A 26304-nucleotide genomic window follows, 5' to 3' on the forward strand; every position below is an offset into this window, starting at 1 on the left:
TAAAATTTCCGGTATTTTTACCGGAAATTTTAAAATATCTGGTATTTTATACCAAAAATTTCACAATTTCTGATATTTTTTAAAATGATAAAAATACTAGAAATTTTGAAATTTTTGGTACAACTTTCCATATCGAAGATTTCAAAATCTTCATTATTTCTATTTAAAAAAAATGTTATTTTGCTTATATTTTTAATTTTTTAGTGCGGACTAGAGGCAGAGATGATACTGTTGTGGGTCAGGCCATTGATAGAGTCGATGCTCGTGCTCGGGCGGTTGGTACCTCAGTGTTACGTGCTGATTAGGAGGTTCTGCGCACCTCGTCATCGGGGTGGTAGAGCATCCACTACTGTGGACGAGCTGGTGGTTCAGGATGAGGTTGCTGAGGTTGAGGCGGTGGCTGTTGTTGAGGAGCCAGTGCCTGTTATTGCGGAGCGGGTGCCTGTTGCTGAGGAGGAGGTTATTGTTCCTGAGGAGCAAGTGCCTAGAGCTGAGGAGCGGGTGGCTGTGGTTGAGGAGGGGGTTGTTGAGGAGCAGGTGGTGCATGATACGGACACCACCACAAATGCATCTACAGAGTCATCAGTACACACTGATGGAGCTTTTCCAGGAGGACCTTTTGACAGGTCTGTTTTGACAGGATATGCTGACCATTTCGCTTATAGGATATGGCAGGGCAAGGTATGTAACATTGCTTAAGTGCTTAATTTTTATTATGTAATTTTTATTACACACTATGTTTTAATTGTATTTTTTTTTGTTACAGGAGCGTCCAATGCTGAAGGTCACTTCTCACGAGTCGAAGTTGAAGAACTCTCCGGAGAGACCGATGCCTGAGCAGGTGGAGAGAATAGTTCGGGACTTCCATTTGATGGACTTTGCTGGATGCTCCCTGACGATGTTGGACGCCCGCCCCTCTATTATCAACTTTTGTTGATGGCACCTAGAGACATCATCCTTCCATCTTCCATTCAGGGAAATCACGCTGACTCTGGATGATGTGCATTCCCTATTTCACCTTCCGATTGCTGGTACATTTTTCCCACCAGTTCATAGGGACCATGAGACGGTGGTGCACAAGGTGATGGATGCTTTAGAAGTTGATAAGCTGGTTGTGCTTAAGGAGTTTGGTGACACTCATGGCTTTCACCTCATGATGTCTTGGTTAAGGAAGGTTTATTAGGAGCTTGTCGATGCAGGGAGGTACCAGGTTGCCGCTAGGGCGTACATGCTACATATAGTGGTATGTACTTTCTTTGCGAACAAGTCTGGAGTTTATATAGATGTCTGTTATCTTTCTCTATTCAGCGACCTTGAGACCCCATGTTGGGCTTGGGGAGTGGCGGCATTGACAATGCTATACACAGCGCTTGATGCCGCATCTCGTTCTGACACCAGACAAGTTGCTGGTTATCAGAGCTTGTTACAGGTATATGTTCTTACACAGTTTTTGTGTTTTATTATAATTTATCTGGGCTTGATTATTTTTATTTATGCAGTGTTGGATCTACGAGCACTTCCCTCACATCTGTGAGCGGAATGCCCAACGTTGTGCGGCTGCTGACCCTTGTGCGAGGAGGTGGAAGGCCAGACAGACCCATCTAGGAGGGGTGATTGAGTACAAGCGGAGGCTGGATGCTCTGACGCTGGATGATATTATCTGGATACCGTATACAGGTCACCGCGATCAACTTCCTTTTGATGTATCTTCTTTATATTCAGGGTATGTCAGATGGGAGAGCCATGTGGCTAGACACTTGCTTGAGAGGTGTCTACGCCAGTATGGTTATATACAGGGAATCCCACGCCCAGTCCCAGAGACTCCAGCTGGTGGCATTGATCGCTAGTTTCAGAGTCACATCCTCAGCCCCCCCGTGAGATCATTGATATAGCCGTAGCGGTTCAGCAGCCTGGGCAGTGTTAGAATGGTTACTTGGAGTGGTTTCTCAGTATGTCACACCCTAGGGTCATACCACCTGCCGCAACATCTAATGTTCCAGGGCCTTCAGGTACTAGGGCTTCTTCACCACCCCCACCTCCCGCAGGTGACCAGGACAACCGCAGTACATCGCCGTTTACTTGGATAGCCACATGGGTTTGGTGAACCTTGATGGTGAGGTTCACAGTATTTTAACTAGGTTGACGGATGTTGCCCGTGGAGGACCTATGTAGATTTATTTTTTTTATAATTGTATCATTTGTATTATTGGTATATTTTGTACAAACATCTTATGTATGAACATCTTTTTTATTGCATAATCTTTTTGGCTAGTACATGTTTCGAGTAAATAAAGAAATAACATCAGTAACAAACAAACATAGTTAACAAACATCAGATGACAAACAACAAGCATAAACAGTACTCAGAAACATGAAAACCTAGGCACTACCAGAAGACTCTGGACGAATCAGACACTTCATTATGTCGTCAACGAAGCTTTGAATCTGCGCATCCAATTCAATCAGACCTTTAGTTATATCCTACGGCGAAATGATTTCTACATGGCCTTCACATCTTCATCATTCTTGAACTCGATTAATTTGTATTTCACCTTCCATTTGTATCAATCCAGTCCTCCTGAAACTCGATCTTTGTCACCCTTCTGTTATTAGAATCAGACAACAAATTATTCAACGTTTCTTTCAAGGTGGCAAAGGATTCAGACCCATATGGAATCTTAGTTTGAACAACAGGGTTGCAGCCATTGAAATACCCTTCTACATTAATCAAATACTGAGGAAGAGGCATTTTGTTGAAATGATGTGTTATCTGATAATCTTAAGACCCCTATTTAAACAAATGGTGGTGCATTCTAGACCACACAATTGTATCGGTGCAATAACGACCCTCCAAAAGTGTCGGGAAACATGTATTGCTATGTATAACTATGCATTGTTTCCCGTTTATCCCGGTTGAATATTCGGAGTTGTTTGATTGTATGGCTCTATGAGCATTGTTTATGAAAGAATTAGATTAATTATATTAAAATAGTAAGGAGTATAAAAGAAGTATTTCACAAAAATAAAAAATAATAATCATAATAGTAATATTGATAGGAAAAAGAATAAGAAAACAAAATTAGTTGGTGGAAAGAATATATTCCATCACCAGCTTTGGATTAAAAGAAAAGATAATAATAAAATGATGTATATAGTTGTTTCTATTTTCTTATAACTTACTTTTTTTTTCAAGAAATAACTTAATTGACAAGTAGATGACTTAAAGTAGGAGGCAATTGGAACTTGTTCCAATAATATATTTACTTGCTATTATGTAAGTATACGTGTAGTGTGTATAGTATGGTGTAAAATGGAAATGAGACATTACTTGACTTGATGCTTGAGTTATAAAAATACAAATGTTGGTGATTTTTTTTACACAATTGCCACTCAGTTGAAAAGAATATACCAATTTGCCACTAATTGGTTTTTTTTTTTTTACGAAAGTACCACATTTTTACCATGGGCTCATACATCTGATGGGCCAACGGGTGAAGCCCTTTTTTTTCTTCTTTTTTAATATTATTTGATGTTTTACTGTTTTATATTTTATAAATTAATTCTAATATTTAAAAATATAATTATAATAAATATAAAAAATTTAATTATTAAAAATATCAATTAGATATAATATTGTTATTTTTTTAATAATTAGTTTTCATATCAATTATTTTTTATAAAAATTAAACAACAAAAGAAAAAACAATATTATTAATATAAAAATTATCTACAAATACATATTATGGTTTTGTGGTAAAGTATTAAAGATTATATCTTTGTTGGATTTGTGTGAGATGGTCAAACCAAACGGGGTTGTGTTGTGGAGTGTGAAGATAATGTCTGAATTATTAAGTATGTATGTGTTTTAAGGATTTTGGAACAGAAAAGAGTGAGATAGAGATGATGAGTCTCAAGGAATCACTTGTTATGGAATATCCCATCTTTGATTATTTGAATAAGTGATTCTTACTCTTAATCTATCCTTTGTCTCAAAACTGCAATTCATAATTGATAAAAATAGTTAATAATATAATCATATGATTATGCTTGTTGAGACAAGAAAATAACAGTAAACTATGATTATGTTTGCTGAGACTAGAAAATAACAGTAAACTATGATTATGTTTGTTGAGACAAGAAAATAAGAGTAAACATAATCTCCTGGCAGCGAGGTTGAGGAATGGAATGTCTGTTCCAAAAACAGAAGAGGATTTGATGAGACATGATTATGAAAATAATGAAACACAAGATTAAGTTTGTGTAGTGGAGTAGTTTTAATTCTGGAATTTGTAACCATTTTTGTATGAGTCTATGGGAAGTTCTATGGTTGATGAGAAATATGCATGGTAGGTCCTCTATATATAGTAAAAACAAATATACAGCTGATCACAACTATACTTCTAAATTGATTGTAACTAATTATAAAAAGTGTGAAGCAAATTTAGGTCATTGTTTATGAAAGAATTGGATTAATTATATAAAAGTAGTAAAGAGTATAAAAGAAGTATTTCACAAAAATAAAAATTAATAATCATCATAGCAATACTGATAGGAAAAAGAATAAGAAAACAAAATTGGTTGGTGGAAATAATATATTCCATCATCCGCTTTGGATTAAAACAAAAAAAAAAATTAAAATGATGTATTTCATTATAGTTGTTTCTATTTACTTATAACTTACTTTTTGTCCAAGAAATAACTTAATTGACAAGTAGATGAATTAAAGTAGGAGGCAATTGGAACTTGTTCCAATAATATATTTACTTGCTATTATGTAAGTATACATGTAGTGTGTATGGTGTAGTTTAAAGTGGAAATGAGACATTACTTGAAATGATGCTTTAGTTATAAAAACACAAATGTTGGAGATTTTTTTACACAATTGCCACTCGGTTGAAAAGAAAATACCAATTTGCCACGAATTGATTTTTTTTTTAGGAAAGTGCCACATTTTTACCACGGGCTCGTCTATCTGATCGACCAACGGGTGAAGCCCTTTTTTTTTTTAATATTATTTGATGTTTTAATGTTTTATATTATATTAATTAATTTTAATATTTAAAAATTTAATTTTAATTAAATAAATTAATTTCATTATTAAAAATATAATTTAGATATAATATTGTTATTTTTTTAATAGTTAATTTTTGTATGAACTATTTTTTATAAAAATTAAACAACTAAAGAAAAAAACAATATTATTAATATAAAAACTATCTACAAATTCATATTATGGTTTTGTGGTAAAGTATTAAAGATTGTATTTTTGTTGGATTTGCGTGAGATGGTCAAAACAAACGGGGTTGTGTTGTGGAGTGTGAAGATAAGGTATGAATTTGGATGTGTGAGTATGTGTTTTGCGTTTTGAGGATTTTGAAAGAGAAAAGAGTGAGATAGAGATGACGAGTCTCTAGGAATCACTTGTTGTGAAATTTCCCATCTTTGATTATTTGAATCAGTGATCCTTACTTTTAATATATCCTTTGTCTCAAAACTGCATTTCATAATTGATAAAAAAAAGTTAATGATATAATCATATGATTATGCTTCTTGAGACAAGAAAATGACAATAAACTATGATTATGTTTGTTGAGACAAGAAAATAACAGTAAACAATGATTATGTTTGTTGAGACAGGAAAATAATAGTAATCATAATCACCTGGCAGTGAGGTTGAGGAATGGAATGTCTGTCCAAAAACCGAAGAGGATTTGATGAGTTTAAGGTTAGCAGTCAAAGAGTGTGATGTGGAAATAGTGAAACACAAGATTAAGGTTGGAAGTGGAGTAGTTTGAATTCCGGAATTTGTAACCATTTTGGTATGAGTTTATGGGAAGATCTATGGTTGATAAGAAATATGTATGGTAGCTCTTCTATATATAGTGAAAACAAATTTACAGCTCATCACAGTTATACTTCTAAATTGATTGTAACTAATTATAAAAAGTATGAAGCAAATTTACGTCATTGTTTATGAAAGAATTATATTAATTATATTAAAGTCGTAAGGAGTATAAAAGAAGTATTTCACAAAAATAAAGATTAATAATCATAATAGTAATATTGATAGGAAAAAGAATAAGAAAACAAAATTGGTTGGTGGAAAGAATATATTCCATCACCCGCTTTGGATTAAAATAAAAGAAAATATTAAAATAATGAATTTCATTATAGTTGTTTCTATTTTCTTATAACTTACTTTTTTTCTTTCAAGAAATAATATAATTGACAAGTAGATGACTTAAAGTAGGAGTTAATTGGAACTTGTTTCAATAATATATTTACTTGCTATTATGTAAGTATACGTGTAGTGTGTATAGTGTGGTTTAGAGTGGAAATGAGACATTACTTGACTTGATGCTTGAGTTATAAAAATACAAATGTTGGTGATTTTTTACACAATTGCTAATCATTTGATAAGAAAATACCAATTTGCCACTAATTGAATTTTTATTACGAACGTGTAACATTTTTACCATGGGCTCGTCTATCTGATGGAACAACCGGTGAAGCCCTTTTTCTCTACTTTTTAAATATTATTTTATGTTTTAATATTTTATATTTGATAATATTATATCATTTAAATATATTATTGTTATTTTTTTAATAATTAATTTTTATATTAACTATTTTTTTAAAAGATTAAACAAATAATGGAAAAAACAATATTATTAATATAAAAATTATCTACAAATACATATTATGGTTTTATGGTAAAGTATTCAAGATTATATCTTTGTTAGATTTGCGTGAGATGGTGAAATCAAACGGGGTTTTGTTGTGGAGTGTGAAGATAATGTTTGAATTTGGATGTGTGAGTATGTGTTTTGAGTTTTTAGGATTTTGGATCAGAAAAGGGTGAGATAGAGATGATGAGTCTCTAGGAATCACTTGTTGTGGAATTTCCCATCTTTGATTATTGGAATCAGTGCTCCTTACTCTTAATCTACCTTGGTCTAAAAACTGCAATTCATAATTGAAAAAAAGGTAGTAATATAATCATATGATTATGTTTGTTGAGACAAGAAAATAACAGAAAACTATGATTATGTTTGTTTAGACAAGAAAATAAGAGTAAACATAATCACCTGGTAGTGAGGCTGAGGAATGAAATGTCTGTTCAAAAAATAGAAGAGAATTTGAGGAGATTCAGGTTAGCAGTCAAAGAGTTTGATGTGGGGTTATTTGTTACAATTGTGATTGTGTAGCCATAACCAACTTTTGAATATGCCACAGTTTGAGATATGATTTTGGAAATAATGAAACACAAGATTAAGGTTGGTAGTGGAGTAGTTTGAATTCTGGAATTTGTAACCATTTTGGTATGAGTTTATGGGAAGTTCTATGCTTGATGAGAAATATGCATGGTAGCTCCTCTATATATAGTGAAAACATTTTACAACTCATCACAACTATACTTCTAAATTGATTTAACCTAATTATAAAAAGTATGAAGCAAATTTACGTCATTGTTTATGAAAGAATTAGATTAACTATATTAAAGTAGTAAGGAGTATAAAAGAAGTATTTCACAAAAATAAAAATTAATAATCATAATAGTAATATTAATAGGAAAAAGAATAAGAAAACAAAATTGGTTGGTGGAAAGAATATATTCCATCACCCGCTTTGGATTAAAACAAAAGAAAATATTAAAATGATGTATTTCATTATAGTTGTTTCTATTTTCTTATAACTTACTCTTTTTTTCAAGAAATAACTTAATTGACAAGTAGATGAATTAAAGTAGGAGGCAATTGGAACTTGTTCCAATAATATATTTACTTGCTATTATGTAAGTCTACGTGTAATTTGTATAGTGTGGTTTAAAATGGAAATGAAACATTACTTCACTTGATGCTTGAGTTATAAAAATACAAATGTTGGTGATTTTTTTACACAATTGCCACTCAGTTGAAAAGTAAATACCAATTTGCCAGTAATTGGATTTTTTTTTAGGAAAGTGCCACATTTTTAACATGGGCTCGTCCATATGATGGACAAACGGGTGAAGCCCTTTTTTTCTACTTTTTTAATATTATTTTATGTTTAAATGTTTCATATTTTATAAATTAATTCTAATATTTAAAAATATAATTATAATTAATATAAATTAATTAATTTATTAAAATTGTCATTTAAAAATTATATTGTTATTTTTTAATAATGAAATTTTATATTAACTATTTTTTATAAAAATTAAACAACTAAAGTTAATAAACTATATTATTAATATAAAAATTATCTAAAAATACATATTATGGTTTTCTGGTAAAGTATTAAAGATTATATCTTTGTTGAATTTGCGTGAGATGGTGAAACCAAATGGGATTGTGTTGTGGAGTGTGAAGATAAGGTCTGAATTTGGATGTGTGAGTATGTGTTTTGAGTTTTGAGGATTTTGGAAGAGAAATGAGTGAGATAGAGATGATGAGTCTCTAGGAATCACTTGTCGTGGAATTTTCCATCTTTGATTATTTGAATCAGTGATCCTTACTCTTAATCTATCCTTGGTCTAAAAACTGCAATTCATAATTGAAAAAAAAAGTTAATAATATAATCATATGATTATGTTTGTTTAGACAAGAAAATAACAGTAAATTATGATTACATTTGTTGAGACAAGAAAATAACAATAACTATGATTATGTTTGTTGAGACAAGAAAATAAGAGTAAACATAATCACCTGGCAGTGAGGTTGAAGAATGGAATGTCTGTTCCAAAAATAGAAGAGGATTTGATGAGTTTAAGGTTAGCAGTCAAAGAGTTTGATGTGTGATTATTTGTTACAGTTGTGATTGTGTAGCAACAAGCAACTTGTGAATCTGCCACTGTATGAGATATGGTTATGGAAATAATGAAACACAAGATTAAGGTTGGTAGTGGAGTAGTTTGAATTCCAGAATTTGTAACCATTTTGGTATGAGTTTATGGGAAGTTTTTTGGTTGAAAAGAAATATGTATGGTAGCTCCTCTATATATATAGTGAAAACAAATTTACAGCTCATCACAGTTATACTTCTAAATTGATTGTAACTAATTATAAAAAGTATGAAGCAAATTTACGTCATTGTTTATGAAAGGATTATATTAATTATATTAAAGTCGTAAGGAGTATAAAAGAAGTATTTCACAAAAATAAAAATTAATACTCATAATAGTAATATTGATAGGAAAAAGAATAAGAAAACAAAATTGGTTGGTGGAAATAATATATTCCATCATCCGCTTTGGATTAAAACCAAAAAAAAAAAATTAAAATGATGTATTTCATTATAGTTGTTTCTATTTACTTATAACTTACTTTTTGTCCAAGAAATAACTTAATTGACAAGTAGATGAATTAAAGTAGGAGGCAATTGGAACTTGTTCCAATAATATATTTACTTGCTATTATGTAAGTATACATGTAATGTGTATGGTGTAGTTTAAAGTGGAAATGAGACATTACTTGAAATGATGCTTTAGTTATAAAAACACAAATGTTGGAGATTTTTTTACACAATTGCCACTCGGTTGAAAAGAAAATACCAATTTGCCACGAATTGATTTTTTTTTAGGAAAGTGCCACATTTTTACCACGGGCTCGTCCATCTGATGGACCAACGGGTGAAGCCCTTTTTTTTAAAATATTATTTGATGTTTTAATGTTTTATATTATATTAATTAATTTTAATATTTAAAAATTTAATTTTAATTAATATAAATTAATTTCATTATTAAAAATATAATTTAGATATAATATTGTTATTTTTTTAATAGTTAATTTTTGTATGAACTATTTTTTATAAAAATTAAACAACTAAAGAAAAAAACAATATTATTAATATAAAAACTATCTACAAATTCATATTATGGTTTTGTGGTAAAGTATTAAAGATTGTATTTTTGTTGGATTTGCGTGAGATGGTCAAAACAAACGGGGTTGTGTTGTGGAGTGTGAAGATAAGGTATGAATTTGGATGTGTGAGTATGTGTTTTGCGTTTTGAGGATTTTGAAAGAGAAAAGAGTGAGATAGAGATGACGAGTCTCTAGGAATCACTTGTTGTGAAATTTCCCATCTTTGATTATTTGAATCAGTGATCCTTACTTTTAATATATCCTTTGTCTCAAAACTGCATTTCATAATTGATAAAAAAAGTTAATGATATAATCATATGATTATGCTTCTTGAGACAAGAAAATAACAATAAACTATGATTATGTTTGTTGAGACAAGAAAATAACAGTAAACAATGATTATGTTTGTTGAGACAGGAAAATAATAGTAATCATAATCACCTGGCAGTGAGGTTGAGGAATGGAATGTCTGTCCAAAAACCGAAGAGGATTTGATGAGTTTAAGGTTAGCAGTCAAAGAGTGTGATGTGGAAATAGTGAAACACAAGATTAAGGTTGGAAGTGGAGTAGTTTGAATTCCGGAATTTGTAACCATTTTGGTATGAGTTTATGAAAAGTTCTATGGTTGATGAGAAATATGCACGGTAGCTCCTCTATATATAGTGAAAACAAATTTAGAGCGGATTATAAAAAGTATGAAGCAAATTTACGTCATTGTTTATGAAAGAATTAGATTAATTATATTAAAGTAGTAAAGAGTATAAAAGAAGTATTTCACAAAAATAAAAATTAATATTCATAATAGTAATATTGATTGGAAAAAGAATAAGAAAACAAAATTGGTTGGTGGAAAGAATATATTCCATCACCCTCTTTGGATTTAAACAAAAGAAAATATTAAAATCATTTATTTCATTATAGTTGTTTCTATTTTCTTATAACTTACTAAAGAAAAAAAACAATATTATTCATATAAAATATATCTACAAATACATATTATGGTTTTATGGTAAAGTATTCAAGATTATATCATTGTTGGATTTGCGTGAGATGGTGAAACCAAACGGGGTTGTGTTGTGGAGTGTGAAGATAAGGTTTGAATTTGGATGTGTGAGTATGTGTTTTGAGTTTTGAGGATTTTGGAACAGAAAAGAGTGAGATAGAGATGATGAGTCTCTAGGAATCACTTGTCGTAGAATTTTCCATCTTTGATTATTTGAATCAGTGATCCTTACTCTTAATCTATCCTTTATCAAAAAACTGCAATTCATAATTGAAAAGAAAAGTTAATAATATAATCATATGAGTATGTTTATTGAGACAAGAATATAACAGTAAACTATGACTATGTTTGTTGAGACAAGAAAATAACAGTAAACTATGATTATGTTTGTTGAGACAAGAAAATAAGAGTAAACATAATCACCTGGCAGTGAGGTTGAGGAATGGAGTGCCGGTTCCAAAAACAGAAGAGGATTTGATGAGTTTAAGGTTAGCAATCAAAGAGTTTGATGTGAGATTATTTGTTACAGTTGTGATTGTGTAGCCATAACCAACTTGTGATTCTGCCACTGTATGAGATATGATTATGGAAATAATGAAACACAAAATTAAGGTTGGTAGTGGAGTAGTTTGAATTCCGGAATTTGTAACCATTTTGGTATGAGTTTATGGGAAGATCTATGGTTGATAAGAAATATGTATGGTAGCTCTTCTATATATAGTGAAAACAAATTTACAGCTCATCACAGTTATACTTCTAAATTGATTGTAACTAATTATAAAAAGTATGAAGCAAATTTACGTCATTGTTTATGAAAGAATTATATTAATTATATTAAAGTCGTAAGGAGTATAAAAGAAGTATTTCACAAAAATAAAGATTAATAATCATAATAGTAATATTGATAGGAAAAAGAATAAGAAAACAAAATTGGTTGGTGGAAAGAATATATTCCATCACCCGCTTTGGATTAAAATAAAAGAAAATATTAAAATAATGAATTTCATTATAGTTGTTTCTATTTTCTTATAACTTACTTTTTTTTTTTCAAGAAATAACATAATTGACAAGTAGATGACTTAAAGTAGGAGTTAATTGGAACTTGTTTCAATAATATATTTACTTGCTATTATGTAAGTATACGTGTAGTGTGTATAGTGTGGTTTAGAGTGGAAATGAGACATTACTTGACTTGATGCTTGAGTTATAAAAATACAAATGTTGGTGTTTTTTTACACAATTGCTAATCATTTGATAAGAAAATACCAATTTGCCACTAATTGAATTTTTATTACGAACGTGTAACATTTTTACCATGGACTCGTCTATCTGATGGAACAACCGGTGAAGCCCTTTTTCTCTACTTTTTTTAATATTATTTTATGTTTTAATATTTTATATTTGACAATATTATATCATTTAAATATATTATTGTTATTTTTTTAATAATTAATTTTTATATTAACTATTTTTTTAAAAAATTAAACAACTAAAGGAAAAAACAATATTATTAATATAAAAATTATCTACAAATACATATTATGGTTTTATGGTAAAGTATTCAAGATTATATCTTTGTTAGATTTGCGTGAGATGGTGAAATCAAACGGGGTTGTGTTGTGGAGTGTGAAGATAATGTTTGAATTTGGATGTGTGAGTATGTGTTTTGAGTTTTTAGGATTTTGGATCAGAAAAGAGTGAGATAGAGATGATGAGTCTCTAGGAATCACTTGTTGTGGAATTTCTCATATTTGATTATTGGAATCAATGCTCCTTACTCTTAATCTACCTTGGTCTAAAAACTGCAATTCAATATTTAAAAAATAGGTAATAATATAATCATATGATTATGTTTGTTGAGACAAGAAAATAACAGAAAACTATGATTATGTTTGTTGAGACAAGAAAATAAGAGTAAACATAATCACCTGGTAGTGAGGTTGAGGAATGGAATGTCTGTTCCAAAAATAGAAGAGAATTTGATGAGATTCAGGTTAGCAGTCAAAGAGTTTGATGTGGGGTTATTTGTTACAATTGTGATTGTGTAGCCATAACCAACTTTTGAATATGCCACAGTTTGAGATATGATTTTGGAAATAATGAAACACAAGATTAAGGTTGGTAGTGGAGTAGTTTGAATTCTGGAATTTGTAACCATTTTGGTATGAGTTTATGAAAAGTTCTATGGTTGATGAGAAATATGCACGGTAGCTCCTCTATATATAGTGAAAACAATTTTACAACTCATCACAACTATACTTCTAAATTGATTTAACCTAATTATAAAAAGTATGAAGCAAATTTACGTCATTGTTTATGAAAGAATTAGATTAACTATATTAAAGTAGTAAGGAGTATAAAAGAAGTATTTCACAAAAATAAAAATTAATAATCATAATAGTAATATTAATAGGAAAAAGAATAAGAAAACAAAATTGGTTGGTGGAAAGAATATATTCCATCACCCGCTTTGGATTAAAACATAAGAAAATATTAAAATGATGTATTTCATTATAGTTGTTTCTATTTTCTTATAACTTACTCTTTTTTTTCAAGAAATAACTTAATTGACAAGTAGATGAATTAAAGTAGGAGGCAATTGGAACTTGTTCCAATAATATATTTACTTGCTATTATGTAAGTATACGTGTAATGTGTATAGTGTGGTTTAAAATGGAAATGAAACATTACTTGACTTGATGCTTGAGTTATAAAAATACAAATGTTGGTGATTTTTTTACACAATTGCCACTCAGTTGAAAAGTAAATACCAATTTGCCAGTAATTGAATTTTTTTTTAGGAAAGTGCCACATTTTTAACATGGGCTCGTCCATATGATGGACAAACGGGTGAAGCCCTTTTTTTCTACTTTTTTAATATTATTTTATGTTTAAATGTTTCATATTTTATAAATTAATTCTAATATTTAAAAATATAATTATAATTAATATAAATTAATTAATTTATTAAAATTGTCATTTAAAAATTATATTGTTATTTTTTAATAATTAATTTTTATATTAACTATTTTTTATAAAAATTAAATAACTAAAGTTAAAAAACTATATTATTAATATAAAAATTATCTACAAATACATATTATGGTTTTCTGGTAAAGTATTAAAGATTATATCTTTGTTGAATTTACGTGAGATGGTGAAACCAAATGGGATTGTGTTGTGGAGTGTGAAGATAAGGTCTGAATTTGGATGTGTGAGTATGTGTTTTGAGTTTTGAGGATTTTGGAAGAGAAATGAGTGAGATAGAGATGATGAGTCTCTAGGAATCACTTGTCGTGGAATTTTCCATCTTTGATTATTTGAATCAGTGATCCTTACTCTTAATCTATCCATGGTCTAAAAACTGCAATTCATAATTGAAAAAAAAAGTTAATAATATAATCATATGATTATGTTTGTTGAGACAAGAAAATAACAGTAAATTATGATTACATTTGTTGAGACAAGAAAATAACAATAACTATGATTATGTTTGTTGAGACAAGAAAATAAGAGTAAACATAATCACCTGACAGTGAGATTGAAGAATGGAATGTCTGTTCCAAAAATAGAAGAGGATTTGATGAGTTTAAGGTTAGCAGTCAAAGAGTTTGATGTGTGATTATTTGTTACAGTTGTGATTGTGTAGCAACAAGCAACTTGTGAATCTGCCACTGTATGAGATATGGTTATGGAAATAATGAAACACAAGATTAAGGTTGGTAGTGGAGTAGTTTGAATTCCAGAATTTGTAACCATTTTGGTATGAGTTTATGGGAAGTTTTTTGGTTGAAAAGAAATATGTATGGTAGCTCCTCTATATATATAGTGAAAACAAATTTACAGCTCATCACAGTTATACTTCTAAATTGATTGTAACTAATTATAAAAAGTATGAAGCAAATTTACGTCATTGTTTATGAAAGGATTATATTAATTATATTAAAGTCGTAAGGAGTATAAAAGAAGTATTTCACAAAAATAAAAATTAATACTCATAATAGTAATATTGATAGGAAAAAGAATAAGAAAACAAAATTGGTTGGTGGAAATAATATATTCCATCATCCGCTTTGGATTAAAACAAAAAAAAATAAATTAAAATGATGTATTTCATTATAGTTGTTTCTATTTACTTATAACTTACTTTTTGTCCAAGAAATAACTTAATTGACAAGTAGATGAATTAAAGTAGGAGGCAATTGGAACTTGTTCCAATAATATATTTACTTGCTATTATGTAAGTATACATGTAGTGTGTATGGTGTAGTTTAAAGTGGAAATGAGACATTACTTGAAATGATGCTTTAGTTATAAAAACACAAATGTTGGAGATTTTTTTACACAATTGCCACTCGGTTTAAAAGAAAATACCAATTTGCCACGAATTGATTTTTTTTTAGGAAAGTGCCACATTTTTACCACGGGCTCGTCCATCTGATGGACCAACGGGTGAAGCCTTTTTTTTTTAAATATTATTTGATGTTTTAATGTTTTATATTATATTAATTAATTTTAATATTTAAAAATTTAATTTTAATTAATATAAATTAATTTCATTATTAAAAATATAATTTAGATATAATATTGTTATTTTTTTAATAGTTAATTTTTGTATGAACTATTTTTTATAAAAATTAAACAACTAAAGAAAAAAACAATATTATTAATATAAAAACTATCTACAAATTCATATTATGGTTTTGTGGTAAAGTATTAAAGATTGTATTTTTGTTGGATTTGCGTGAGATGGTCAAAACAAACGGGGTTGTGTTGTGGAGTGTGAAGATAAGGTATGAATTTGGATGTGTGAGTATGTGTTTTGCGTTTTGAGGATTTTGAAAGAGAAAAGAGTGAGATAGAGATGACGAGTCTCTAGGAATCACTTGTTGTGAAATTTCCCATCTTTGATTATTTGAATCAGTGATCCTTACTTTTAATATATCCTTTGTCTCAAAACTGCATTTCATAATTGATAAAAAAAGTTAATGATATAATCATATGATTATGCTTCTTGAGACAAGAAAATAACAATAAACTATGATTATGTTTGTTGAGACAAGAAAATAACAGTAAACAATGATTATGTTTGTTGAGACAGGAAAATAATAGTAATCATAATCACCTGGCAGTGAGGTTGAGGAATGGAATGTCTGTCCAAAAACCGAAGAGGATTTGATGAGTTTAAGGTTAGCAGTCAAAGAGTGTGATGTGGAAATAGTGAAACACAAGATTAAGGTTGGAAGTGGAGTAGTTTGAATTCCGGAATTTGTAACCATTTTGGTATGAGTTTATGAAAAGTTCTATGGTTGATGAGAAATATGCACGGTAGCTCCTCTATATATAGTGAAAACAAATTTAGAGCGGATTATAAAAAGTATGAAGCAAATTTACGTCATTGTTTATGAAAGAATTAGATTAATTATATTAAAGTAGTAAAGAGTATAAAAGAAGTATTTCACAAAAATAAAAATTAATTCATAATAGTAATATTGATTGGAAAAAGAATAAGAAAACAAAATTGGTTGGTGGAAAGAATATATTCCATCACCCTCTTTGGATTTAAACAAAAGAAAATATTAAAATCATTTATTTCATTATAGTTGTTTCTATTTTCTTATAACTTACTAATGAAAAAAAACAATATTATTCATATAAAATATATCTACAAATACATATTATGGTTTTATGGTAAAGTATTCAAGATTATATCATTGTTGGATTTGCGTGAGATGGTGAAACCAAACGGGGTTGTGTTGTGGAGTGTGAAGATAAGGTTTGAATTTGGATGTGTGAGTATGTGTTTTGAGTTTTGAGGATTTTGGAACAGAAAAGAGTGAGATAGAGATGATGAGTCTCTAGGAATCACTTGTCGTAGAATTTTCCATCTTTGATTATTTGAATCAGTGATCCTTACTCTTAATCTATCCTTTATCAAAAAACTGCAATTCATAATTGAAAAGAAAAGTTAATAATATAATCATATGAGTATGTTTATTGAGACAAGAATATAACAGTAAACTATGACTATGTTTGTTGAGACAAGAAAATAACAGTAAACTATGATTATGTTTGTTGAGACAAGAAAATAAGAGTAAACATAATCACCTGGCAGTGAGGTTGAGGAATGGAGTGCCGGTTCCAAAAACAGAAGAGGATTTGATGAGTTTAAGGTTAGCAATCAAAGAGTTTGATGTGAGATTATTTGTTACAGTTGTGATTGTGTAGCCATAACCAACTTGTGATTCTGCCACTGTATGAGATATGATTATGGAAATAATGAAACACAAAATTAAGGTTGGTAGTGGAGTAGTTTGAATTCCGGAATTTGTAACCATTTTGGTATGAGTTTATGGGAAGATCTATGGTTGATAAGAAATATGTATGGTAGCTCTTCTATATATAGTGAAAACAAATTTACAGCTCATCACAGTTATACTTCTAAATTGATTGTAACTAATTATAAAAAGTATGAAGCAAATTTACGTCATTGTTTATGAAAGAATTATATTAATTATATTAAAGTCGTAAGGAGTATAAAAGAAGTATTTCACAAAAATAAAGATTAATAATCATAATAGTAATATTGATAGGAAAAAGAATAAGAAAACAAAATTGGTTGGTGGAAAGAATATATTCCATCACCCGCTTTGGATTAAAATAAAAGAAAATATTAAAATAATGAATTTCATTATAGTTGTTTCTATTTTCTTATAACTTACTTTTTTTTTTCAAGAAATAACATAATTGACAAGTAGATGACTTAAAGTAGGAGTTAATTGGAACTTGTTTCAATAATATATTTACTTGCTATTATGTAAGTATACGTGTAGTGTGTATAGTGTGGTTTAGAGTGGAAATGAGACATTACTTGACTTGATGCTTGAGTTATAAAAATACAAATGTTGGTGTTTTTTTACACAATTGCTAATCATTTGATAAGAAAATACCAATTTGCCACTAATTGAATTTTTATTACGAACGTGTAACATTTTTACCATGGACTCGTCTATCTGATGGAACAACCGGTGAAGCCCTTTTTCTCTACTTTTTTTAATATTATTTTATGTTTTAATATTTTATATTTGACAATATTATATCATTTAAATATATTATTGTTATTTTTTTAATAATTAATTTTTATATTAACTATTTTTTTAAAAAATTAAACAACTAAAGGAAAAAACAATATTATTAATATAAAAATTATCTACAAATACATATTATGGTTTTATGGTAAAGTATTCAAGATTATATCTTTGTTAGATTTGCGTGAGATGGTGAAATCAAACGGGGTTGTGTTGTGGAGTGTGAAGATAATGTTTGAATTTGGATGTGTGAGTATGTGTTTTGAGTTTTTAGGATTTTGGATCAGAAAAGAGTGAGATAGAGATGATGAGTCTCTAGGAATCACTTGTTGTGGAATTTCTCATATTTGATTATTGGAATCAATGCTCCTTACTCTTAATCTACCTTGGTCTAAAAACTGCAATTCAATATTTAAAAAATAGGTAATAATATAATCATATGATTATGTTTGTTGAGACAAGAAAATAACAGAAAACTATGATTATGTTTGTTGAGACAAGAAAATAAGAGTAAACATAATCACCTGGTAGTGAGGTTGAGGAATGGAATGTCTGTTCCAAAAATAGAAGAGAATTTGATGAGATTCAGGTTAGCAGTCAAAGAGTTTGATGTGGGGTTATTTGTTACAATTGTGATTGTGTAGCCATAACCAACTTTTGAATATGCCACAGTTTGAGATATGATTTTGGAAATAATGAAACACAAGATTAAGGTTGGTAGTGGAGTAGTTTGAATTCTGGAATTTGTAACCATTTTGGTATGAGTTTATGAAAAGTTCTATGGTTGATGAGAAATATGCACGGTAGCTCCTCTATATATAGTGAAAACAATTTTACAACTCATCACAACTATACTTCTAAATTGATTTAACCTAATTATAAAAAGTATGAAGCAAATTTACGTCATTGTTTATGAAAGAATTAGATTAACTATATTAAAGTAGTAAGGAGTATAAAAGAAGTATTTCACAAAAATAAAAATTAATAATCATAATAGTAATATTAATAGGAAAAAGAATAAGAAAACAAAATTGGTTGGTGGAAAGAATATATTCCATCACCCGCTTTGGATTAAAACATAAGAAAATATTAAAATGATGTATTTCATTATAGTTGTTTCTATTTTCTTATAACTTACTCTTTTTTTTCAAGAAATAACTTAATTGACAAGTAGATGAATTAAAGTAGGAGGCAATTGGAACTTGTTCCAATAATATATTTACTTGCTATTATGTAAGTATACGTGTAATGTGTATAGTGTGGTTTAAAATGGAAATGAAACATTACTTGACTTGATGCTTGAGTTATAAAAATACAAATGTTGGTGATTTTTTTACACAATTGCCACTCAGTTGAAAAGTAAATACCAATTTGCCAGTAATTGAATTTTTTTTTAGGAAAGTGCCACATTTTTAACATGGGCTCGTCCATATGATGGACAAACGGGTGAAGCCCTTTTTTTCTACTTTTTAAATATTATTTTATGTTTAAATGTTTCATATTTTATAAATTAATTCTAATATTTAAAAATATAATTATAATTAATATAAATTAATTAATTTATTAAAATTGTCATTTAAAAATTATATTGTTATTTTTTAATAATTAATTTTTATATTAACTATTTTTTATAAAAATTAAATAACTAAAGTTAAAAAACTATATTATTAATATAAAAATTATCTACAAATACATATTATGGTTTTCTGGTAAAGTATTAAAGATTATATCTTTGTTGAATTTACGTGAGATGGTGAAACCAAATGGGATTGTGTTGTGGAGTGTGAAGATAAGGTCTGAATTTGGATGTGTGAGTATGTGTTTTGAGTTTTGAGGATTTTGGAAGAGAAATGAGTGAGATAGAGATGATGAGTCTCTAGGAATCACTTGTCGTGGAATTTTCCATCTTTGATTATTTGAATCAGTGATCCTTACTCTTAATCTATCCATGGTCTAAAAACTGCAATTCATAATTGAAAAAAAAAGTTAATAATATAATCATATGATTATGTTTGTTGAGACAAGAAAATAACAGTAAATTATGATTACATTTGTTGAGACAAGAAAATAACAATAACTATGATTATGTTTGTTGAGACAAGAAAATAAGAGTAAACATAATCACCTGGCAGTGAGATTGAAGAATGGAATGTCTGTTCCAAAAATAGAAGAGGATTTGATGAGTTTAAGGTTAGCAGTCAAAGAGTTTGATGTGTGATTATTTGTTACAGTTGTGATTGTGTAGCAACAAGCAACTTGTGAATCTGCCACTGTATGAGATATGGTTATGGAAATAATGAAACACAAGATTAAGGTTGGTAGTGGAGTAGTTTGAATTCCAGAATTTGTAACCATTTTGGTATGAGTTTATGGGAAGTTTTTTGGTTGAAAAGAAATATGTATGGTAGCTCCTCTATATATATAGTGAAAACAAATTTACAGCTCATCACAGTTATACTTCTAAATTGATTGTAACTAATTATAAAAAGTATGAAGCAAATTTACGTCATTGTTTATGAAAGGATTATATTAATTATATTAAAGTCGTAAGGAGTATAAAAGAAGTATTTCACAAAAATAAAAATTAATACTCATAATAGTAATATTGATAGGAAAAAGAATAAGAAAACAAAATTGGTTGGTGGAAATAATATATTCCATCATCCGCTTTGGATTAAAACAAAAAAAAATAAATTAAAATGATGTATTTCATTATAGTTGTTTCTATTTACTTATAACTTACTTTTTGTCCAAGAAATAACTTAATTGACAAGTAGATGAATTAAAGTAGGAGGCAATTGGAACTTGTTCCAATAATATATTTACTTGCTATTATGTAAGTATACATGTAGTGTGTATGGTGTAGTTTAAAGTGGAAATGAGACATTACTTGAAATGATGCTTTAGTTATAAAAACACAAATGTTGGAGATTTTTTTACACAATTGCCACTCGGTTTAAAAGAAAATACCAATTTGCCACGAATTGATTTTTTTTTAGGAAAGTGCCACATTTTTACCACGGGCTCGTCCATCTGATGGACCAACGGGTGAAGCCTTTTTTTTTAAATATTATTTGATGTTTTAATGTTTTATATTATATTAATTAATTTTAATATTTAAAAATTTAATTTTAATTAATATAAATTAATTTCATTATTAAAAATATAATTTAGATATAATATTGTTATTTTTTTAATAGTTAATTTTTGTATGAACTATTTTTTATAAAAATTAAACAACTAAAGAAAAAAACAATATTATTAATATAAAAACTATCTACAAATTCATATTATGGTTTTGTGGTAAAGTATTAAAGATTGTATTTTTGTTGGATTTGCGTGAGATGGTCAAAACAAACGGGGTTGTGTTGTGGAGTGTGAAGATAAGGTATGAATTTGGATGTGTGAGTATGTGTTTTGCGTTTTGAGGATTTTGAAAGAGAAAAGAGTGAGATAGAGATGACGAGTCTCTAGGAATCACTTGTTGTGAAATTTCCCATCTTTGATTATTTGAATCAGTGATCCTTACTTTTAATATATCCTTTGTCTCAAAACTGCATTTCATAATTGATAAAAAAAGTTAATGATATAATCATATGATTATGCTTCTTGAGACAAGAAAATAACAATAAACTATGATTATGTTTGTTGAGACAAGAAAATAACAGTAAACAATGATTATGTTTGTTGAGACAGGAAAATAATAGTAATCATAATCACCTGGCAGTGAGGTTGAGGAATGGAATGTCTCTCCAAAAACCGAAGAGGATTTGATGAGTTTAAGGTTAGCAGTCAAAGAGTGTGATGTGGAAATAGTGAAACACAAGATTAAGGTTGGAAGTGGAGTAGTTTGAATTCCGGAATTTGTAACCATTTTGGTATGAGTTTATGAAAAGTTCTATGGTTGATGAGAAATATACACGGTAGCTCCTCTATATATAGTGAAAACAAATTTAGAGCGGATTATAAAAAGTATGAAGCAAATTTACGTCATTGTTTATGAAAGAATTAGATTAATTATATTAAAGTAGTAAAGAGTATAAAAGAAGTATTTCACAAAAATAAAAATTAATTCATAATAGTAATATTGATTGGAAAAAGAATAAGAAAACAAAATTGGTTGGTGGAAAGAATATATTCCATCACCCTCTTTGGATTTAAACAAAAGAAAATATTAAAATCATTTATTTCATTATAGTTGTTTCTATTTTCTTATAACTTACTAATGAAAAAAAACAATATTATTCATATAAAATATATCTACAAATACATATTATGGTTTTATGGTAAAGTATTCAAGATTATATCTTGCGCAACCACAGTCCATTTCTTCTAATTCCATCTCTCATTCTGTTTCTCAATCTTTTGTTGGGTGTAGTTTATTAAAGGAGGGGGATGGTAGAAATACACAGCAGGAAGTGAGTACAAGAGATGTTAAATCTAAAAAGGTGAAATACAAAGGGTTGAAGGAGTATGTGGGCAGGGGCGGTAATGTTATTTCTAGAGGAAAGAAAAGGAGGGCTGTTAACTTTAAAGGAAATAGTGGCGGTGTTTATTCTTTCTCTGGGAGTGCAGGTTCCGGTGTCGGTGGTTCTAAAATGGCGGTGTACGGGAGGCATAGTGAAGAATCCGATATCTGTAGGAATAACAAGAAGTTATGGGGCATGTTGGATGGTAACATCAAGGAGAAATTGTTGGAGGCCATTTTAGGTTTGGGAGTAGTAGATATGGAAGGTGTAGGTAATTTGGGGAGAAGGATAGATTTATTGGAGAATGGTGATGACATCTCAAAGGAGGGGGGGAGGGAGTCAAAAAAGGTGCATTAATGATAATCGGAAGCTTTAACATTAGAGGGGGGATGAATGCTTTAAAGAGAAGGAGAATTAGTGCTATTATCAAAAAAGGGAATGCGGACGTTTTTATGATACAAGAGTCCAAGATGTCTTGTCTTAAAGAGGAGACGGTTAGAAGTTTTTGGAGCAACACGGAGATAGGTTATTCTTTCTCGAATGCTTCGGGGATGTCGGGTGGCCTTATTACGCTTTGGAAAGTTGGTTGTGTGGATGTGTTATTTAGCTTTAAAGGCGAGGGTTTTTTGGGTATTAAGGTGGTTCGGATGGGGGAGACGTATTATTTGGTCAACATTTATTCCTCATGCAATTTGAATAAAAAAAGAAGGTTATGGGATTCTTTGTTGGAGTTGAAGGACAAATATAATGATGGTGAGTGGATTATGGGAGGGGATTTCAACTCTATTAAAGATAGGAGGGAGAGGAAGGGAAGATCCTTAGTCATAAAGAAGAAGGAGATGGAAGCCTTTTCGGAGTTCATTCAAAAAAGTGCTTTAATTGATATTCCGTGCAAAGGAAAGAAATTTTCTTGGTTTAGTGGGGATGGGAAGTCTATGAGTAGAATTGATCGTTTCCTTGTGGCCGATAACGTTGTTAGTAGATGGGGGGTGGTTGGGCAATTTATCGGTGATAGAGACATTTCGGACCATAGTCCGGTGTGGCTTATGTCGGATGTTGCTAATTGGGGTCCAAAACCTTTTATGTTCAATAATGAATGGTTTTCTCATAATGATTTTATCCCTTTTGTGGAGGTTGAATGGAAGAAGTTGGTGGTTGAGGGTAGAGGTGATTTTGTCTTAAAAGAGAAGCTTCGGCTTTTCAAGGATATTCTTAGGAGGTGGAATAAGGAGGTTTTTGGGCATCTTGATGTGGAGGTGGAAGAGGGTGTGAGGGATATTAACTTGGCCGATGACATCCTAGAGGAGGATGATGGCTCTTTACTTCCGGTGACTCTAGAGAGGAGGAAAGAGGCGTCTAGTCGGTTTTGGAGGAATATGCGGATTAAGGAGAATATGCTTCTTCAAAAGTCTAGATTAAAGTGGTTGAGGGAAGGGAATGATAATAGCCGGTTTTTCCACAAGGTGATTAAGGAGAAGAGAAGGATAAAACATATTGGCCCTATTCTTGCGGGAGGGAGTTTGGCGGTTTCGGTGGAAGAGGTTAGGGAGGCGGTTGTGGATCATTTTGGTAGGAAATTTGTTGAGGAGGATGAGAGAAGACCTAGTTTGGAAGGTATTCATTTGAAGGGTATTAAGAAGGAGATGGCGGAAGACATTGAAAAACCTTTTTTAGAGAGTGAGATAAAGGATGCTATTTGGAGTTGTGGAGGGGATAAAAGTCCGGGTCCGGATGGGTATACTTTTCTTTTCCTTAAAAAGTGTTGGCATGTTGTTAAGGAGGATTTCGTGGCTTTTTTAGAGGCTTTCTATCATGGTAAAGTTCTATCCAAAGCTATTACTTCTTCTTTCTTAACATTAATTCCGAAATCTCCCGATCCTTTGGATTTGGATGATTACCGTCCCATATGTTTGGTGGGTTGTTTGTATAAGGTGGTGGCCAAACTCTTGGCGGGTAGATTAAAAGGTGTGCTTGATCCGATTGTTTCTCCTTGCCAAAGTGCTTTTGTGCCGGGAAGACAATTGTTGGATGGGGTCCTTGTGGCTAATGAGGTGGTTGATGTTGCTAGAAAGGAGAATAAGAATTGTTTGCTTTTCAAAGTTGACTTTAAAAAAGCTTATGATTGTGTGAGTTGGAATTTCCTAAGGACCATGTTAAGAAGAATGGGGTTTGGCAATAGATGGATGAAGTGGATGGAGTTATTGGTCTTTAAAAGTAACATGTCGGTTCTTGTTAATGGGAGCCCAACTAAAGAATTTGAAGTGTTTCGTGGCTTGAGACAAGGTGACCCGCTATCTCCTTTCCTTTATGTGATAGCGGCGGAGGGATTATCGGCTTTGGTGAGACGTTCTATGGCTTTGGGTGAATTTGCTAGTTTTAAAATTAGAGGGGATTGTTCGGTTGACATTTTACAATTTGCGGATGACACTCTTTTGGTGGGGGAAGGGTCTTGGAAGCAAGTTTGGGCTATCAAAGCGATTCTTAGGGCGTTCGAAATTGTGTCGGGCCTTGGAATCAACTTCCATAAGAGCAAATTGATAGGCATTAATAACAACAATTCTTTCTTAGAGGCGGCGGCCACCTTCCTCTCTTGTAAAATTGAAGCTAGTAATTTCTTCTTTCTTGGTATTCCTATTGGTTTTAATCCTAATAAGGAAGAGACGTGGGAAATTCTAATGGGCAAAATGAAGAGGAGATTGGGAAGTTGGAAAAACCGGTTTCTTAGTTTGGGGGGAAGAATTACCCTTTTGAAGTCCGTTCTTAGTTCTTTGACTATTTTTACTATGTCTTTTTACAAGATGCCGTTGAAGGTGGTGAAAGAATTTACTAGGATTCAAAGTAATTTTTTGTGGGGAGGAGTGGAGGAAAGAAGGAAAATTCATTGGGTTAGTTGGAACAAGGTGAACTTGCCGTTCGAAAAAGGAGGTTTAGGGGTAAAGAATATAAAGTTGTTTAATCTTGCTCTCCTTTCCAAATGGAGATGGAGAATTCTTCAAGGTGGAAATTCGCTTTGGCTTGATGTTTTGAAGGCTCGGTATGGGGATATAGTGTCTCAAATTTGTAAGGGAGGGAAAATTGGTATAAGTGGTGTTTTGTATTCTAATTGGTGGAAGGATATCGTTAATTTAGGTATTGACCCTTATAGGGATCCTATTATTAATTGTTGCCATTTTGAAATCAAAAATGGGTTCTTGACTCCGTTTTGGGAGGTGGCGTGGTTGGTAGGCATTCCTTTGAGTACCGTTTATCCGGATTTATATGAGGCCTCCCTCCTTAAAGGGGTAGCGGTTGGGGCGATGGGAGGATGGATAGAAGGCAATTGGGTGTGGGGTGACCTCGGTCTTCCCGAAAATCTTTTGGTGGAAAGGGGCTTGGAGAGGAATTTCTCGAGACTTCGGGAGTCTTTGTTGCATTCCGTAGGTCCGAAGGACTCTTTGGAGTCGGATGAAGTATGGTGGAAGGGGGATGTAGAAGAGGAGTTCTCGGTGGCATCTTGCTACGATTTCTATGAAAGGTGTTTAATACCTTTCGGTCCTTATGGCAAGCATGATGAGGCTTTTCGCTTTGTGTGGAAAGCGGATGTTCCTTACAATATAAAATCCTTTGGATGGAGACTTCTCCTTGATAGGCTTTCTACTAAAGAGTCTTTGGTCCGTAGAGGTATTCCTTTATCTTTTGAGAATTCCCGTTGTACTTTGTGTGATATTGAGGTTGAAAATAGTAACCATCTCTTTTTTGGTTGTAAAGTGGTTAAAGAGATTTGGAATGAAATAGCTCTTTGGTTGGGTAAAGTGGATGGAAAGGAAGAAGAGTGTCTTCCTAACTTTATGGATTGGCATCATTTTTTTCGATCTCATAAGGTGAAGGAAGGCAATCTTGATGTTGTGTGGCTAGCGACTAAT

The 26304-nt window shown here is 30.7% G+C and overlaps 2 long non-coding RNA genes across 2 annotated transcripts; both read right to left on the reverse strand.

Annotated features, from left to right (window-relative positions):
• Positions 1-12335: 12335 nt before the first annotated feature.
• On the reverse strand, positions 12336-13008 carry LOC131607747 (uncharacterized). The gene is made up of 2 exons (XR_009285400.1): positions 12774-13008; positions 12336-12647 (listed from the first exon to the last, which is right to left on the reverse strand). It is a non-coding gene; the product is annotated as an uncharacterized LOC131607747 (long non-coding RNA).
• A 5011-nt stretch (positions 13009-18019) lies between these two features.
• LOC131607754 (uncharacterized) lies at positions 18020-18698 on the reverse strand. Its single transcript, XR_009285401.1, has 2 exons — positions 18458-18698; positions 18020-18331 (listed from the first exon to the last, which is right to left on the reverse strand). It is a non-coding gene; the product is annotated as an uncharacterized LOC131607754 (long non-coding RNA).
• Positions 18699-26304: the final 7606 nt, after the last annotated feature.

This window comes from Vicia villosa, linkage group LG1 (assembly GCF_029867415.1).
Source record: "Vicia villosa cultivar HV-30 ecotype Madison, WI linkage group LG1, Vvil1.0, whole genome shotgun sequence".
In the NCBI taxonomy this organism is placed as follows: Eukaryota; Viridiplantae; Streptophyta; class Magnoliopsida; order Fabales; family Fabaceae; genus Vicia; species Vicia villosa.